This window comes from Silene latifolia, chromosome X (genome assembly GCF_048544455.1).
Source record: "Silene latifolia isolate original U9 population chromosome X, ASM4854445v1, whole genome shotgun sequence".
NCBI classification, from domain to species: Eukaryota; Viridiplantae; Streptophyta; class Magnoliopsida; order Caryophyllales; family Caryophyllaceae; genus Silene; species Silene latifolia.
In genome coordinates this window covers 108735108-108754921 of record NC_133537.1, presented here as the reverse complement: position 1 = coordinate 108754921, position 19814 = coordinate 108735108, and the positions used below count along the sequence as shown (strand labels likewise).

The window sequence follows — 19814 nt, the reverse complement described above, 5'->3', positions numbered from 1 at the left end:
CAAACTAAGTCGGTCTGAATCAAACACAGGTAAGGCGGGAGATAAAGAGGTCCTCTCGGTCTACTCTTAACAAATAGCATCTTTCGATCTCGCTATAGGTCCCTAATGTCACTAATACTAACTTTCGTCCTGAAAAGTGACTAACGGTCTAAACTATACCTATCTTTCGATCTTAGCACAGTTTAGTCGAATTAATTGATGGTCAAATAACTTTCCCTATCTTTCGATCTAACGGGTCGGTCACAAAATAGGTATCTAACTGGTCGCATGCATTCGATTCGTTAAACACAAGATTAAATTCAATTAAAACGAAGGAAAACCCTACGAGGTCAGTCGATCGACTGACAATGTCGATCGATCGACCAACACGCGAGACAAATTGTAAAATCTATTGCCGCCTATGCCATAAATCGCCTACATCCTAGCACTATAGAATTAGCTACTCATGATGAAAGTGATAACAACAATAAAACTAATAACGACATCAATTCATGCTTAAAGTAAATAACAAACAATGATAATACGATAATTGGCTTTCGGGATACTAACTAGCAAATCTATACTAATGATGAAAGTAAAACAATAAACTGGAATTAGGGCGGAAGAATACCGAGATTTCAGAGGAAAGATTAAGAACAAGAACAGAATTCCAATGCTAAAACGATGTTCCAAACCCTAATTACTCGAATGAATAAAACTGAAAGTTACCGTGAAATTGTGATAAAAGCTTCGATCCAAACTTCGATGATAAATCGAATGTTTTGTGTTACGTTATATAGCAAAAACGTAACATCTTATTTCCTAAACCTAGCATCATGGGCTTGCGCTTTCTCGGTCTTCTAATTCTCGCCTGGAATGCAAATCGTCGATCGACCGATAAGGCTGGTCGATCGATCGCTCCTCAAAGAAACAAAGAGCTTCGAACCCGATCATTGGTCGATCGATCAAGGTGATGGTCGATCGACTAATGGAGCTGCTACTTGACTTCTTAAAACTTGTGGACTTGTCTTTTGGGCCTTGGATTGCGCACCAAGCTCGTTCCTTAAGTGATTCCTTTACGTCATTTGCAATGCAGATTACTCGGGGGCGGATTTGGCTTGATTTCCCGTTGAATTCTTCACATTTCTGCAATAATGTACAAAATACGTAAGTAGACGGAAATAGGGAGAAATGTAGCATAAACTACAAGAATGAGCTCTAAAATGCGTGTAAAATGGGATGTAAAACATCATATAAATGACACGCATCAAACTTCCCCAAACCAAACCCTTGCTTGTCCCAAGCAAGAACTAGACTCGATCTAATGACCTAATGGAACGAGTTCAATCTCTGAGCGAAATGCAAACCGTTAAGCCTAAACCAATTTAATGCACAACCAACAATCAACTAGTAACGTGAATCATGCAAATGAGTTATGAGGTCGTTAGAGATCACAATCACAATCAGTAGAGACTTATCAAATTGGACTCTCGTGGGTCGCTCAAATCACTCAATAAGCACAGGTGATATATATGTAAGATAGAAAGAATTAATTTTGTAGTGACTCTCACCTAACTACGACCTATGAAAACATGCCAAAGAATAAAATATGAAAATGACCTCTACGACCGTACATACGCATTCCAACCAAACAGATGACCAATGACACATGCCGAGGTATATATGGGATATGTGAGGTATGGGTAAGAAGAGGCAAAACATTTTATGGTAAAGTGGAGGTACAGGTGATCAAGCTAGTACCAAAACGGAACCAAGTGGCAACATCCAACTTCTTGCTCGAAATCAAACGAAACAGTGCTATAGCAAGCACAAAACTCACAATCTCCAAACTATCAAATCAATAAACTCCCCATAGGATATCAATGAAACATGGGAGCAAAAAAATCGCCAAAAGATAAGGATTAAATTATGCGAATTGACTTCTTCCTCGAATCTCAATCGATCGACCATATTTGGCGATCGATCGATCGACGCTTAAACAAGATCTGAACCTCTTTTTTCATTTCTTTTTCGAATCATTTTTTTTCATTTTTTTCTTTCTTTTTCTTTTGTTTCTTTCTTTCCTTTTTCATTTTCCAATCATCATCTCAACAGAGCATATGCCACCAAAAATGAGTAACAATCCCGAAAACTCAGACTACTAGCTTGACAAAGGACAGGCTAAATGTAGGATGTAGTAAATGGGACAAAAAGGGGTATTTTTGGCAGTGTGAAGCTTTATGGGTATAATGTGAAAAGGAAACCTCTACCACATGTGTCAACAAACCACAAACCGAATGCATACAGGTATTAAGTAGATCAAATTCATATTCATGCAAATTAAGGAAACATGTCTCATAAGGAGTACTACTCACATTCCTAATTAAACCGGTCATGAATGTCACCAGTTATAGGCTCTAATTCTCAGAAATATGATGTAGTTTGCCAAAAATCAAAGTCAAGTCTCAAGTTCAGCAAGAATGTAACGAAAACTCGTAGATATGCATTTACGATTCTACTAATAACATGTTGATCTAGCAAGGCTCAGGCGAAACAGGTGCAAATGCAAAATCATCATAGAAATACTACCGTTCCGACTCGACCTATATGCTAAAATAAACGTGCATTTTATGGAATTTTTTGAAATTTTTCAATTTTTTTGAATTTTTCTGTATATATAAGAGAAATGAAATAAACAATGCAAAACAAAATTGAACGTGAATGCAAGCAAATGATATGCGACGCAAAACCCTTCCCCAAACCAAATCGCACAATGTCCCCATTGTGCAAAATCATGTAATGAAGGAAAGAGAAATGGAATTTTGCGAGAAAATAAACAAGCAAGACACAAAGGAAAGATATGGAACTCACAAGACTTTAAGCGCGAAAAAAGGAAACCTCCCCAAACCAGCGTGAGCTAGGAGGTTTCAGTAGCTAGCAGTGCTACCAATAAGAGTGCCTGAAAGACAGAAAATACCACGCATAAGACTGAGAAAACAATTTTGAGGCGGTAAAATTGTGCACAAATGAGAAAATAGAAGAGATAAATAATTTGACGGAAAATAAAGTGGAGTAGAAAACTCCCTTAAGTCCGCAAATTGACCAAACACAGCAGGGGAGAGGTCGTGAACAGGTACAGCAGTGTCTACGGTCGATCGACCTATAGGGGTAGTCGATCGACTAGATGAGCAGAAACAAGCTCCCCGGAAAGCGCAACTCGGTCGATCGACCATGATGGTCACGATCGATCGAAAGTACTTCTTGTACTCCTTATTTCTTCGTTTTTGCTCAATGATTTGAGCTAACAAGCTCTAAACACCTGCAAGTACACAATAATACGCGCCCAAAATTTCGCAAAACCCAGAAAAAAGTCCAAAGTACTTGAAAATCCTAAGCAAACAAAATAAAAGCGAAGTTTTCGCGCACACAAAAAACAATAAAAATGTCTTAACAAAGCAAATAAAATGAAGTTTATAACGAGATCGATCAACTAATAGTTGATCAAGAAGGACTACGGTATGGCCCACTTCGTCGGCTTCCTCTACTAGAGGTAGCCTCAATGGTGCTCATCTCGTCAGCTGCACCCTTCTTAGCTTCGACAGTCGGAGGGCTCAACGGATCAACTTTGTCAGCTCCCCAATCAAGGATTTCCTTGGGTTCAACGGAATCCAAGTCAGACCGTATCACCTTGGTTGGCTCATCTTCCACTTCCTCATCAGTTCCATAGCTTAAGCATCCAAGGCCTCCTCTTTGAATGATAGGCTTCTTTACAATTTGCACAACTTGTAGCACTTCCTTCCCCAAACCAGCTCTGCGTTATCTAAAACAATAGATTCTTCCTCCTTCTTGCTCCCAATCTGGGGCGGAGGGGTTAACACAAAGCAGAGTGATAGGGACAGGCAATTCAGAAGCACAAAGTACGATTTCTTTTCGAGACCGTATTACAAGTAATGTGCCACATGGGATCCTTCTTTTTAGCGGGTTGGGCAAAAATGATAGAATGTTTCCCAACTTTGAAGGTCGAGTTCCGAGCCTACGTCGAATAATCGCACCAAAGCGGTGTGCGAAACGGCCTACCTAGGATGATCGGTATATGGGCATCCTCGGGCATGTCCAGACAACAAAGTCAACGGGGAAGAAAAACTTCCCTATTTGGACGGGTATGTCCTCTAGGACTCCTATAGGCTCGACCATGAGACGGTCGGCCATCCGAATCGTCATGTCCGTGATAGCAAACCGGGTCAACTTAAGCCTCCTAGCTAAACTCAAGGGCATGACGCTTATGCTGGCCCCTAGGTCACACAATGCCTTCTCAATTGAGAAGGTACCTATTTTGCAAGGAACAAAAAGCTACCCGGTCCTCTAACTTATGGGGCGCGAGTGTGAGATGATAGGAGCAAGACTCCTTGGTGAGTGCGACAGTGTGCACTGTCTCAAGTGACCGCTTTTTGGACAACAGTTGTTTCATAAATTTAGTATAAGCGGGCACTTGGTTAACTAACTCAAGAAAGGGGACTTGTACATTTAGACTACGGATAACTTTCTCAAACTTACCGAAAGATACCTGTTCCTTCGTCGGCACGAGTCTCTCCGGATATGGGGTCAGTGAGGAGTACCTCAGCCCTCTCCTCCAATTCACGCGCGCCGGCGTCCTTGGACTTAGGCTGAAAGTCCATCACCTTCTCTTTGTTGAAGCTAGATCCCTCCTCAGACCGTCTCAAATGAGAACCATTAACCGTCATTGGGTCGAACTTGGGACCGGATCGACCCATCGACACTCGGGTCTTGTCCTAAAATCTTCGGGACCGTGGGTACCGAAACAAGTGGTCTCGTAGGTTATTTGGCATTAAAGGACGAAATTCTTCAAGATCGCTACCGATCCGAGTCGATCGACCACTCTCCTCGATCGATCGATCGATCGAGATGTCTGATTCAAAGCTCTCAGAACCCGTGCTTGATCGATCGACTAGGTATATCGGTCGATCGATCAAATACCCGCAAACGTCTTTTCCTTTGATTTGTTCGTTGAAGCTTTCTCTTGACTTGTTTCCTACTCATCTTTTTCAACAACGTCTTTGACCATGGCAGACCATCAAGGGTGGACCCGCTCCTCAAAGTGATGGCATTTAGGGTCTCCTTTTGTTCCGGTTGAGTAGGTAAGTGTCCGGAGCTCGAGTGTTACTTTTGCTAGCCAATTGAGCAATTTGGCTCTCTAGTAACTTCATCCCGACCTCTCTTGCTTGGGACTCCTTTAGCAACAGGTTCTTAAGCTCGGAAAATTCAGAATCTGCGATTGTTCTTTCTTGTGGCACATAAGGAGGTTTCTGATATTGTTGTTGCTTTTGATGAGGGGGTATATAGGGTTGTTCTTTGCGGCGGAGCTTGAGTTGGGTTAAGGACATTTTGGCTCCTCCAACTCAAGTTCGGATGGGTGTTCGGCTCATAGTAGGTGTTGATCCGCCTATAGTGTTGAAAGGCGAACAAGATTCAAAGGGAATAGGGCGCTTTTTTCGAGACACGGCCCTCACCTCCACACCTTTCACGACAAAAGGGACCGTCGACACAAAGATTGACTTGGTACATCCCACCTTTGGAAGCTCCTCCTAGCTCATACTTGTCAAATCTCGCGGAAGAGCCTCAAGCGCGCCGACAGAGGAGGATTCAGAGCTCTCCTCCTGGTTCCCTCTAGAATTCCCATACTCGGCCTTGTGGGTAGCTAGATCGTCAATGATCTTCCACCCCTTGGTTGCTCCCAAATTTTCAAAGAAATCTCCCGTCATTGTTGCAAAGATCCAAAATGGCCCTCTGATCGTCGTACAACCCATTGTAGAAATGATTGCACAAACTCCATTTTTCGAACCCATGGTGCGGTATGGTTCGCACCAACTTCTTAAATCGGACCCATGCTTCGTGGAAATTCTCATCCTGGCCCTTGTTTAAAGCCCGTGATTTGAGCTCTAATAGCGATCGTCCTTGAAGCGGAGAAGTACTTCTTGTAGAACGCCAATGCCAATGTATTCCAATCAGTGATCCCTTGAACGGCTCGGTCCGGATCTCTATACCACTCCCTTGCAAAGATCGCGAAGGGAGAAGATGAACATAGTCTCCTTGATCTGGTCTTGGGTCACGCCACCGGTGGTGGGGTATGGAACAAAGAGTAGTCAATAAAGGTCTCCATATGCTTAGTCGCATCTTCATTTGCGCTCCCCAAACGGTTTCTCTCAACCATAGTGATGTAGGCGGGCTTTGGTTCGAACTTCCCGCATCACCTGGTAGCTCGAACCCCTTATATAAATTATCTACTGTTGGCTCGAATAACTAACTATACTTGCTTCCTCGGCCATGACTGGAATTTCCTGAGAAGTAAATCGTCTCTACCAAGAAGTGGAAACGGGCGAAGATGGTGGATTATCTTGAACAGTTCGTTCTCGTGATAGCTTGACAGAGTACTCAGCTCTTCCTCTGTCGGTAGTATCCTTTGTGTTCGTCTCAACTCGCGCAAGGATCTTTCAAGCTCAGGGTTCAACGGTACTAATTCTCCACCCTGTGACCTGCGCATAAGAAGAAACTACAAAAAGAATATAAGAAAAGTTTAAGGAACGGATGTCCCTTAAACTAAGAAAGACTAAAAAAAAACAACTAAAATTAGGACTATTGCCTCCCCTAAGAATCGCGCCAAAATTTGATACCCGTCGTTGTGAGTACCAAAGATAAAATTTATAATTCCTATTAAGACTAACCTAGGCTAGTGGTAACAGGGTCGAACCACAAGGAGGCGGATGTAAATTTTAGTTGATTTAAGTTCATCGAGGTAACTATTGTGGGGGTTGAATTGAATTGGTCTACAACTAAAAGTGAACAAAGATAATAAACTAAATAAACGATTTAAACAGATAAAAGAAGGGTACTAGGATGATTGGTTCATTATAGCTTCGGCAAAAAACTAAGTCGGTCCGAATCAAACACAGGTAAGGCGGGAGATAAAGAGGTCCTCTCGGTCTACTCTTAACAAATAGCATCTTTCGATCTCGCTATAGGTCCCTAATATCACTAATACTAACTTTCGTTCCGAAAAGTGACTAACGGTCTAAACTATACCTATCTTTCGATCTTAGCACAGTTTAGTCGAATTAATTGATGGTCAAATAACTTTCCCTATCTTTCAATCTAACGGGTCGGTCACAAAATAGGTATCTAACTGGTCGCATGCATTTGATTCGTTAAACACAAGATTAAATTCAATTAAAACGAAGGAAAACCCTACGAGGTCAGTCGATCAACTGACAATGTCAGTCGATCGACCAACACGCGACACGACCCGTGTAAAATCTATTGCCGCCTATGCCATAAATCGCCTACATCCTAGCACTATAGAATTAGCTACTCATGATGAAAGTGATAACAACAATAAAACTAATAACGATTCATCAATTCATGCTTAAAGTAAATAACAAACAGCGATAATACGATAATTGGCTTTCGGGATACTAACTAGCAAATCTATACTAATGATGAAAGTAAAACAATAAACTGAATTAGGGCGAAGGAATACCGAGATTTCGTGAGGAAAGATTAAGAACAAGAATAAAATTCCAATGCTAAAACGATGTTCCAAACCCTAATTACTCGAATGAATAAAATCGAAAGTTCTTGTGTGAAATTGTGATAAAAGCTTCGATCCAAACTTCGATGATAAATCGAATGTTTTGTGTTACGTTATATAGCAAAAACGTAACATCTTATTTCCTAAACCTAGCATCATGGGCTTGCGCTTTCTCGGTCTTCTAATTCTCGCCTGGAATGCAAATCGTCGATCGATCGATAAGGCTGGTCGATCGATCGATCGCTTCCCCAAAAACAAGAGCTTCGGAACCCGATCATTGGTCGATCGATCAAGGTGATGGTCGATCGACTAATGGAGTCGCTATACTTGACTTCTTAAAACTTGTGGACTTGTCTTTTGGGCCTTGGATTGCGCACCAAGCTCGTTCCTTAAGTGATTCCTTTACATCATTTGCAATGCAGATTACTCGGGGGCGGATTTGGCTTGATTTCCCGTTGAATTCTTCACATTTCTGCAATAATGTACAAAATACGGAAGTAGACGGAAATAGGGAGAAATGTGGCATAAACTACAAGAATGAGCTCTGAAATGCGTGTAAAATGGGATGTAAAACATCATATAAATAACACGCATCAATGATATTCACTCGGACGGAAGTGATTTAATAGATTAATTACATACGAATGAGTCATAAAAGCAGTAAAACATGGATGAGACGGATACAAACGAATTATTTACGTGGATGAAAGATTGATTAGTGACATAGGTGAACTAAATAGGTTAAATATGACAAATTAATGACGAATTAATGACGAATATACCAAAGATCGAATTCCAGAAACTCATTATGAACAAATCGAATTTCTACAACCCGGATTGATTTTAATGACGAGAACCCACGAATATTGGATTATAAGGGATTTAAGTCGGGATTTAATGATGAAATTACATGCTAATGAATGATAAATAGTTTACATGTGGAATTATTATGCTATTACGTCAAAGAATTGAGGAAAACAAACGAAAACAAATAAAAGAAAACGAATTTACGGAGGACGGAGGAAGAAGAAAGGAAGCAGGAACTGCGGCAGCCTCACGAAGAGGCGCAGCAGGGTACTGCACTCCTTCGAAGAGGCGCAGCAGTTGCTGCGTCCTTTCTTGACGGTTATCTTCTGGTAATCCGTAAAAAAGGTTTTAAAGCACGGTTTTAGAAATCGGTTTTAACAAGTATTTTCGACATAAACCTTACATTAATGATACAAAAAGTAAATAACAATAAATAAAGAGAGATTTACACCCTCAGACTTACATGTTTGACGAAACGAGATGAACTAAGTTTATGATTAGTGATGCTCGACTCGAATGTAACGAAAGTGCCCTCGTAAGAGGAAAACGATTAAGATTATTTAAGTTGATTGATTGTGGAGTTGGTCAAATTGGTCGGTCATGCAAACGAGGCTGGTACTCAGAAGGATTCAAGCTTACGTGGTCGAATGTTCAAGCACGTAGGCGCCAAAAAGTAAGAACGTGGTCTAGAATGCAAAGGGAGAAGAGAAGGGCGGACACTCGCGTGAGAAATATGAGGAGCGAAGGCTCCTATTTATACTAATCACACGGAGGAATAGGGTTTTCGGAGAGACTTTGGAAGTGAATCTCGAAAACACAGAAAAGGACCTGGGAAGAGGCGCAGCAGACACTGCGTCTCTTGGAAGAGGCGCAGGACCTGCTGCGTCTGTTCCCAAGTGGTTTCCTCCTGCGGCAACAAGAGAGAGAATGGAAGAGTTATTCATCCGAAGAGAAAAACGGATAGCTGAAACGGGTGGTGGCAAACCTCATCCTACATCTTCACTTAGTTCCGACAAGTCATAGCTTAAGCCGACATCCGTAGAAACAAAGAAACCCAAGCCCGTTCTTAGGAGTTCCGCCATTGATCGACTTGCAGCTGCAAAGACAACTCCAAGTTCACCAGATGCTCAACCTAAGAGAGAAGCCTTTAAGGTGAAAGGTTCAAGCGAACAAAGATAACAAAGGCCCCTTGATGCATCACTCAGCTAAGTGGTCACTTTGTTGCGCATAAACCACACACATGACACAATTCATGGGTAATTATTAATACGTTGGGTTGTTTGGTTGCCTCAAAACCCAGGAATTGAAAAGTTCGGTGTGATGTTAATATTAGCTTCTTGGTGAAATTTGTTGCTCATCCACCAAATGATTCTGTTTGGTGGTATCTTGGTGAATTTTGTTTGCTTTTTGGTTGTATTGATTATAGAATATCTGTATGTAAATTTACCTCATCATAAATTTACAATACAAACTGTTTGGAATTAGCAAGTTTGCTGTTTGCATAATCATGTACAAACTTTGTACATTATAAAATGCCGGCTTCAGTTTTGTACGTAAACTTGGTTGTTTTACATTGCCTCAAAATGAGGTTATCCTCGAGACTGTCCCATTCACATCCTCTGACCTCTGGTAAAACGTTGCAAGTTTGCTACGCAAAGTTTGAAGCCAAATTCATTATATTCGACCAGAATGTCTCATCTCGCTACCTACTATGTATCCTGAAAGATACATATTAGAAAATCTGTTTTGGAACGTATCCTGAAAGATACGATACATGTTAGAAAATCTGTTTTGGAGGAAAAAAAATTGAGTGGCCAATATGTGAATAGTCTGTCATAAGAATAATGTGACCGTCCATTTTTTTTGGGTACATAAGAGGGATAAAACCTTTTTTTTAAAAAAAAAAAAAAGATTAACAACTATAGCTAGCGCGACTTCAATAGCATCCTCTCGAAGAATGGTATGGAGATCGTAAGGCGAAGTATCCAGATGAACCGTGCGAATCTCTTCAGAAACTCCTTTGTTAGTTAACCTGTCACTCTTGTTTCACGATAAATTTGCTTCAGTTTGACATACCAATCTTCACTATTGATTAATTATTTAATTGCTTGCATCATGTCACAATGGGACGAAGAGCATTGCTCAAATAGATGGTCGTCGTTGATTAGACTGACACAAGTAGCACTGTCCTTATGAACAAGTAAATGAGGACAACCATGGCTCTTAGCGATTTCCAAACCAGCGACCAAGGCGAACAGTTTGACTCTCATTAAAGAAAAAATCCAACACGAGAAATAAAATGCTTCAATAAAGTTACCTGACTCGTCAGGGACAATCCCACCTCCTCCTGCGAGACCCGGATTTCCTTTACTAGCGCCATATGTACTGAGCAAGAGCCATCCATGGGGAGGTGGCTGCCCTCGGATAAATATTTCAGTAGAAGCGGTAAGAGGACAAAGAACTTATGGAAAGCTCTTTTCGTGGCTGCAAATTGTTGGTGTAATGATTTCTGCATTTCCAAGTCCACAAACAAGTAAATTACAAAACGGAGGGGCCAATCTTCGGGAGCATTATGATAATCGTTGCTAACATTATGTGATATCCATTCCTTAGTAGGTAGATTATAGAAGGAATTGAGTGATGTTGTATACCGAAGTTGTTTCCAAATAGTACGTGAGACATGGCGGTCTTGGAGAACAAGCTCTGTAGTTGGAGATAAGTTGTAAGTTGTAACACACCAGTTGACACTTAACAGTTATGAGTATATTATGATTATTAGCCAATTGTGTTATTTCATTGTTTCTTAGACCATCCTCAACTATGAGCCATTCTATTCCTCATCCACTCTCTATTATCACTTCTTACTCATTCACCTCATTATTTCTCACTTTTCAATTTTACACCTTCAATAATAATTTACACTTATTCCTCATCACTCTCTTTCATCCTTTATCTCTCTTACTTTAACATGCCTCACACATTTTTTACATTGAAAATATCTATTTTCATAATTTGCTTGGGTTTTCAACTCGATAATTTATCGACTTCGGTTTTATTATAGAAAAACGGTAAGACGTGTTGATATATGTCAATATTACTACCTATTTGTAAAGAGAAAAAATAGAAATTATGGTGTAATTATTTTATTAAGTAAAATAATTACACATAATTATTGGCAAAAATAAAGAATTGGTGAACAATTAATTCTTTCTATCCATAATAATTTGTAACCGCCATTTGCTAAAAATAATCAATTAGTCTTACTTAAGACTAAGACTATCCGTCTTATTAATAAGACGGGTCATTTTAATATCACATTTTACAATATGGGTCAAGTAGCTAAAATCGGGTTGGGGAGTGTAATTAATTAAAAAGTAAGCTAGTGTGTAGTAGATTGTTGTAGGCATGCAAATGTATAGGGGATTTGATAGTTTGATGTGTTGACATGACTCTACAGTGTAATTTTTTCAAAATTTGCGTACTACACACACTACTCTCTCACAATTCACTCTAACAACCTCACATTTTCTGATCTTTTCTCATTTCTCCTCCAATTTAGTCCTTCTCTCTCTTCACTTCTTGGAAAATTCACTGGAAAAAAAAATAAAAAGTTTAATAAATCATCTTCATCAACACAAATGAAAAAAAATAATAGTAAAGAAAACACTTCTAAAAAAGAAAACTCAAACATCACATGCAAGTGTTGAAGATTTGTCATTGGAGTGAAAGCCATTGGAAAGAGGAAAGTTGTTGAAGAAGAAGATATGGAAGACGACGTGATGGGGTAAGTGAAGATGAATCTGATTTTTTAACCTTAGTTTGTGACCAATTTGTTAACCTTGATTTGTGACCAATTTTTCATATCATGTCTCTATTATTGCTGATTGATTTGGTCTTAAAATATACAAGTGTTGATTATATTACAAATTTGGTTGAAAATCTTTTGAACATGTAAATTGTGACTTGTTTTGTTTGAAAATCAAATTATGACCCCGTTTTTCAGGATAATGTAACCATTATTTTTAATGAGTTTATAATATCCATTTTTACCTTTTTAAATTCATAAAGACTTTTTTGTATCCAGTTTTCTTAATTATTTATCCATTATTGGTTATGACTTTTTTATGTAATTTTAAAGAGCTTAAAATGATACCAATTTGGTTGAAAATGTCTTCAAAGTATGAGTGATAACATATTTATGTATCCTATATTCATGATAATGTAACCATTATTTTTGTGACCTTAATTTGTTTGAATTCATACATGTTTTCATATTTCCTCATCATGTCTCCATTATTAGTTATGACTTTGTTATAAAATTAGCCTAGTATAATATGTCGTCATTTTGCTTAAACATGTCTTCAAAACTAGAAGTGTTATCTTGTTGTTCATAATCAGTTTTATGTCGCCAATTTCAGAATCATGTATCCTAAGTGGTTATAAATTTGTTGATTATTTTGTTGGTGATTATGTAGATTTCTTGTGGTGATGATGTTATTATTTATATTGGAATTGTTGTTATTTTGGGTGTGATAGTAGATATAATGGGTAGTGTATGATGGAGTATATGAACCACCTGGTTATGTTTGATGGTAGTAATCTTTACATTATTGTTGTCGTCATTTAAAGTAATATGATTGGACATGTAATTAGTTTGTTATATAATCGTAGCAAAATATATCCAACCGAAGGCACTCAAATTATTATTGTTATACGTTCGTAGAAATCTTTTCTGCTTTACTGATATTTTTACTGTTTTTCTAATACTGCAGCTCCGCATTCTTAGATGGATGACCACAAAATGCAACCTCGAACTTGTTTTCACATCTCCATAATGACATGGACAAAGGAGTTGGGAGCTTTTGTGTGTGTCAATATCATTGCTCATAAAATGGTTCAAGAAGAGGAGATTGCTAATAAGACACATAAGACTGTAATATTGTGAGAAGTAGTTAGATCTATGAAAATGCTGACACAAAATGATAAAATGTTACCAATTATATGAGAAGACAAATACTTCTTAATGTGGTTGAAAATAATGTAAATTAGAGTACATAAATCGAAGACTTATTTTGGTGTAATATGTGCCCACAAAAAGTACATAATTCCTGCTCTCTTTGTCATCAATCGGCAGCCTTTCTCGTGGTTGGATTAAGTGGAGTTTGATTGATCGTCCGGTCTGTTCAATTCCTTTCAAGGAGGATTGTTTATCGATCGTTTGTCGCGGTTTCCTTAATCTGGTGCGACTTCCTTGGAGCGCTGTTTCTGCTGGGATTTGCGTTCCGTGCAACTCGGCTGGTGATCTTATCTCCCCCTCCGTGTGGGCTAGGTTGCTTTTATTCTTGTTCTGTTTTAACAAATTTCTGTTTTTTAATGTATCTTGGTTGGGGTGACACTTGATTCCAATTTGTTTCGAGGGTGGATCGGTGTTTGCATCTATCTGGCTGGTTCTTGGTTTATGGTTCCCCCTTCTTCTGCCTTTTGTTTCTTCGCAATTTGCATTTTTCTCTAGCGGTTTTTGTTCAAAGGACTGGTTTTTCCTTTTGTGTTTGCTGGGTTTTTGGACAGTATTGAGGGGCTACAGTTCTTCTTTCTCTGTTTACTGTTTCGCCCCTTTGGTAGTTGAATTATGACTTCTTCTATGGACCATTATAAATTTCTTGAAGCTTTTGGGCGTGCCCATGTTAGCGATGGATTTATGGAAAAGGATGGGGATATCATGCTAGGCTTTTTTACGTTAACGCAGGGGTCTGTCTTAGCTGAGGTGAGGGAGCTTAAAGATCAGGGGAACGGTTTTTTTAGACAAAATGACTTTGATATGGCCGCAACATGTTACAATGAAGCTTGTAAACTGCTTAGTTTGAGTCTGGGAAATATTGGAGGTGAAGATATTAAATCACTATCTGACCTTGCTGTTTCCCTTATTTCTAATATGGCTGCATGTGCCCTTAAACTTGAGGAATACAGAGCTGCTTCTGATATGTGTTCCATGATTTTGGACACATTTCCTCGTAATATTAAGGCACTTTTTTGAAGGGCGATTGCTTATATGAAGTTGAAAAGGTTTTCGTTAGCTGAATTGGATTTGGATGAGGCCTTAGTTGTTGAACCTAAGAATAAGGATGTGTTAAGGGAATTAGATGTGGTGAAAGGTTACCTTCTCATCAAGGAAAATGGCAAGAGTATTGGAGATTGCTACTGAAGATGGTGTAGATGGGAACAATAAAAAGCATATTCCTACCTTGGCACCTGACGTGGGTATAAAAGATAGTGAAAGTGTGATTACGGAGGTGATGGATAGTGAAAGTGTGATTACGGAGGTGATGGAAGATCAAAGTGATGCGAGTATAAAGGAAAATGAGAGTGTGAATATGGAGGTGACAGAGGCTCAAAGTATTTGTGCTAATAAGTCAATTCTTGAGTTCTCCAAAAAGGGAGATGGTAGTTCCCATGTAAGGATCCCTGCACAATCTTATGAAAAGTTGTTTTTTTTTTTTTGGGGAAAAGTTAAGTATATTAGAATCAATCAAAAAGTAACATGTACATGTGAAAGTATACGTCCTTCTATCACAATACAAAAAAACCAAGTAAGACTAAAGCTGCCTATGTCAAATGTAAGATGTGAATCCAAGCAATATCCTTGGTGTGTAGGACATTCATATTCAATCTCAGAAACCGTGTGTGAATATCATTCAGAATCTGATTCACCACATCCTCAGGTCTTCTCACATATGAATGAACCCTAGCCTCATTCCTTCCTATCCAAATCCAATAAATCATAGCCACATGACAGGCTCCTATAAACCTGCGCTGTAATCTAGTAAGCCTTGCAGTAGAGTACCATTGAACCAGATCAGAGAAGTTGAAAGCAATATGAAGTTGCTGTTGCAGAAGACTGCAACATCTAACACTGTAAGAGCAAGAGTAAAACTGATGAGCATGATCTTCATTAGAGCTAGCACATATGTCACAGGTCAAATCAGCAGGGATCCCCAGTCTTGCCATTCTGTCCTTGGTAAGAAGCCTCATATGCATAAACACCCAGAAGATAAACACAGTCTTAGGCACATTCATTGAATTCCAACATAGGAACCTCCAGTTAACTTGTGGATGTTTAATACGCAGCCACTCATAACCAGACTGAGGAGTATAAGGACTATCAGAGTCTAACCATTTGTTACCAACATAAGCATGCTTGAAGGCTTGCATAGTGTGAGTAATTTTCTTCCAGGTCCAACTACAATCTGAAGGAGCAGTATAGTCATACCACTCAATCCCTTTCATATAGACATGGCTTACCCACCTCACCCATAGGTGATCTTTTTTGGTTGCAAGCCACCAAGCATACTTCCCAATGAGAGCTCTATTCCACACCTTAGCATCTTTGAGCCCTAGCCCCCCTTCCTCCTTAGAAAGACAGCAACTTACCCACTTAACATTAGGAGCTCTCTTATAATTAGCATCTCCACCCCATAAGTAATTCCTACATAAAGCATTGATCCTATTTAGAATGTTGCTTGGAATTATAAAAATAGTAGCCCAGTAAGAGTGGAGGGTGGATAGGACTTACTGGACCAAAACCCGCCTGCCAGAGTAGGAAAAATGTCTGGCCCCCCAACCTCTGATTCTAGCCAAGATCTTATCTATCAACTTCATTCCTTCAAGCTTAGACAGTTTCTTGGATGAAATAGGAACACCCAAGTATCTGAAAGGTAAGGCACCATGATGGAAACCAGACACTTGCAGTATAGTAGAGATAGTACCAGCTGGTACCCCATTAAAAAAAATATCAGACTTTGATTTATTGAGAGTCAAACCAGAGGCACTAGAGAAAGTAGAGAACCCCCTTAACATCCACATGATGGAAGCTTCATTCCCTTTGCAAAAAAGTAAGAGGTCATCAGCAAAGAGAAGGTGGTTCTGTCTAGTGTGACCACACAGGAGATGAAACCTGAAATCATCTTGCTTGGCTACCACACCCAGAATCCTTAATAAATACTCCATACACACAGTAAAAAGAAGAGGGGATAAAGGATCACCCTGCCTTAAGCCTCTTTTACCAGGGAAAAAGCCAAAAGTGTTGTCATTGACTGATAATGAATAAGTAGGAGAAGTGACACAGACCATTACCAAATTAATGAATCTCTTAGGAAATTTTAGGGCATAAAGCATTTAACTCAAAAAACCCCATTCAACTGAGTCATAAGCTTTCTTCAAATCAATTTTGATCATGCATCTAGGAGAAGCCACCTTCCTATTATACATTCGAACTAAGTCCTGATAAATGAGAACATTCTCCACTACATTTCTATTTTTGACAAATCCACCCTGACTCTCATTTATAATGTCAGGCAAAACCCTATTAAGTCTATTACACATCACCTTAGTAATAGCTTTGTAGATAATATTGCAACAAGCAATAGGACGAAATTCAAGAACACTCTTAGGGTTATCAACTTTGGGAATAAGAGTCAGAGTAGTAGTGTTAACCTGCCTTAACAGCTGGCCAGTTTGGAAAAAATTCTGAATTGCCTGTGTAACAGTGTCACCCACTATATCCCAAGAATCCTTGTAAAATTGACTGGAAAAACCATCAAGCCCGGGGGATTTTATTGATGGGATGGAAAAAATACACTCCTTAATCTCAGCTGAGGTCACAGGAGCCAAAAGAATATTACAGTGATCCTGAGTTACCAACTGACATGTCCTGACAGTAGGCACATGGACAAGAATGGTATCCTGAGTAGATCTTTATAATACTGCAAAAAAGCCTCTTCAATGTCAGTAGGATTATTAACCATCACCCCATCAGCACCCTTAATACACATGACTCTATTGTGAACTTGTCTGGACCTAATCTGGTTATGAAAAAATTGGGTGTTTTCATCACCAAATTTAGTCCAAGTGATCTTAGCTTTTTGGGATAAATAACTATGCTGAGCTTTGCACAGGTGTCTGTAGGAATCAGCTGCCACTCTTTCAGCAGCCAGGATAACATTATCAGTAGGACAAGCATGCATTTGTAACTGCAACTCCTCCAAAAGAGATTTTGTAACCCCTACAGCTTTTTCCACATCAGAGAATCTATTTTTGTTAAGAGTTTTCAAAGGCTTCTTCAACATCCTGAGCTTACTTACAACTTGAAACATAGGAGAGCCTCTCACATTTTGACCCCAAACAGTATTAACAATATTCTTAAAATCATTATCCAGACTCCACATATTATAGTATCTAAACTGAGGACGTCTAGGAGGACTGAGAGAAGTTCTGAAACACACACCTGGATTATGATCAAATAAACCTTCAGGCAAGAAGTGTGCATAAGCATCAGGATAAATTGTCAGCCACTCATCATTGACCAGAAACCTATCAATTCTAGAGAAACCTCTAGAAGAAGGGCTGTGTTTGTTATTCCAGGTAAAAAAAGCCCCCTGACTTTTGATATCATACAGGCCACAATACTGGACACACTTCCTAAACTCAGCAATATCTTCCCATGTCACCTCCCCTCCTATTCTTTCATTGTAATGTAAGACATTGTTAAAATCACCACAGACACACCAAGGACCCTGATAGCCATCAAAGATACTTTTCAAATAATTCCACGGATCAGTTCTCTGACTAGCATCATTAAATCCATACACCACAGAGAATAAGAAATTGTCCCCAGAAGCTATCTCAACAACATTAACAGTAATGCACTGAGCATTAGCATGAAGAAGATTCACATGAAAAAATTGAGGATTCCAAATAACCCAAACCCTACCCCTTTGATGATAAAAATTATTATTGACCCCCTGCCACTGGGAGCCAATATTATTCAAAATAGAAACAAAATCCTGCAGCTTTATTTTAGTTTCAACTAACCCAAAGAGGCCAATATTATTTTGATGAAGAAATTTTCTGATATCTAGCTGCTTATTAACTCTATTTATTCCCCGAACATTCCAACATCCAATGTTACTCATGATTACCTATATCTGGTGGGTCCTATAGTCTCCCTTGCAAATGAGTCTCACCCCCAGCACTGGTAGTAACAGCAGCCACAAATGTCTTTGTTGGTGACAAATGAGAGATTGGTGACTGATGTTCCAACCTAGTCACTTGTTGAATGACAGACACAGGAACAATCATGCTGGAATTATGATGAGTGGGCCCCCCCAAAAGGTACCTCATCAGTCTGCATCACCTGGGAAGAACCAGGATTAGGCACATCAGCATTTGTCCTCTGGACAGGTCTCCACACTTTCTGAGCTGGTTTAGCAGTAGGTACAGGCCCTTTTGATTTATAAGCATTCTTCTTCTTGCAGAGATCAGTTGTGTGTCCTATACCCTTACATAATTCACAAACTGTTGGTTTCCATTCATATTCAACTAAGATAGTGACATCATTGCCTTTCTCATCTAAGAATTGAAGTTTGTCTGGGAAATCTTGTCCTATCTCCACCTCAACTAACAAACGAGCGAAACCAAGCCTAGTCTTTTCCTCAGTAGCAGTATCCCTCTTAATAAAATTGCCAATCAAACCTGCTATCTTCTCCAAGCTCGATTTCCCCCAAAATTTCAGAGGAAGACCACACAGACGTAACTAGATAGGCACAAATTTAACACGCTTCTTATGAAGACTGCAAGATTCTGTCCATGGCTTAACAACTAGCGGTTTGTTATCAAACATAGGAAATCCCTGTTGTAAGACAAGTTGTTGACATTCCTTGGTAGGGAATCTAACAAGGAAGACCCCATTAGGAAGGAAAGACAGTTTGTCAAACTTATAGGCCCCTCAAAGTTTGCTCACAAAACCAGATAATAGTTCCCATGGAGGGTTGCTACCCAACACATAACACACCACAGCAGTATCCCAGTAAGCAATTTCAGGCTCAACGTCCTCTGGAGTGAGTTGGAGTTTAGAGGAGGACGCAGCAGAAGAAGACTTAGGAGAGGAAGAACGTTTATCTTTCACTTCAGTCCATCCCTCCGTATCATCCTCTTGATCAGAAGGAGAAGAAACATCATCCTCAACAATAGTTTACATGTCAATCACAGGAATCCCAACAATATGAAAAGTTGTTGGAAGGTAAAAAGGTGAGCTTTTACTGTAGACGTGATTTGTCAACTTTAAAAATTCGGATCCTGAACGGTGAGGACTGTAAGGAGAGAGACAATATGAGAGAACGATGTAAGAAGAAGAAGAAGAAGAAGAAGAAGAAGAAGAAGAAGAAGAAGAAGAAGAAGAAGAAGAGGAGGAGGAGATGTCCTAAAAATTGGAAATCTAAGATGCTCGGGGCAATGAATGAAGATATGACTCGTTCTGATAATATCAATGTAAACACTGCTATTCGTAGCGGAAGTTTAGACGCGTCCTCTACTGAGGCCATGGCTTCAAGCGCGTCTTCAATTTGTGACATTTTGTCTCTTCCTCGTACTT

General features: G+C 39.4%; 1 long non-coding RNA gene across 1 annotated transcript; it reads left to right on the top strand.

Moving 5' to 3' along the window:
- The first annotated feature begins 11987 nt into the window (after positions 1 to 11987).
- Positions 11988 to 19564, top strand: LOC141623526 (uncharacterized). The gene is made up of 3 exons (XR_012533429.1): positions 11988 to 12173; positions 13162 to 14873; positions 19454 to 19564. It is a non-coding gene; the product is annotated as an uncharacterized LOC141623526 (long non-coding RNA).
- Positions 19565 to 19814: the final 250 nt, after the last annotated feature.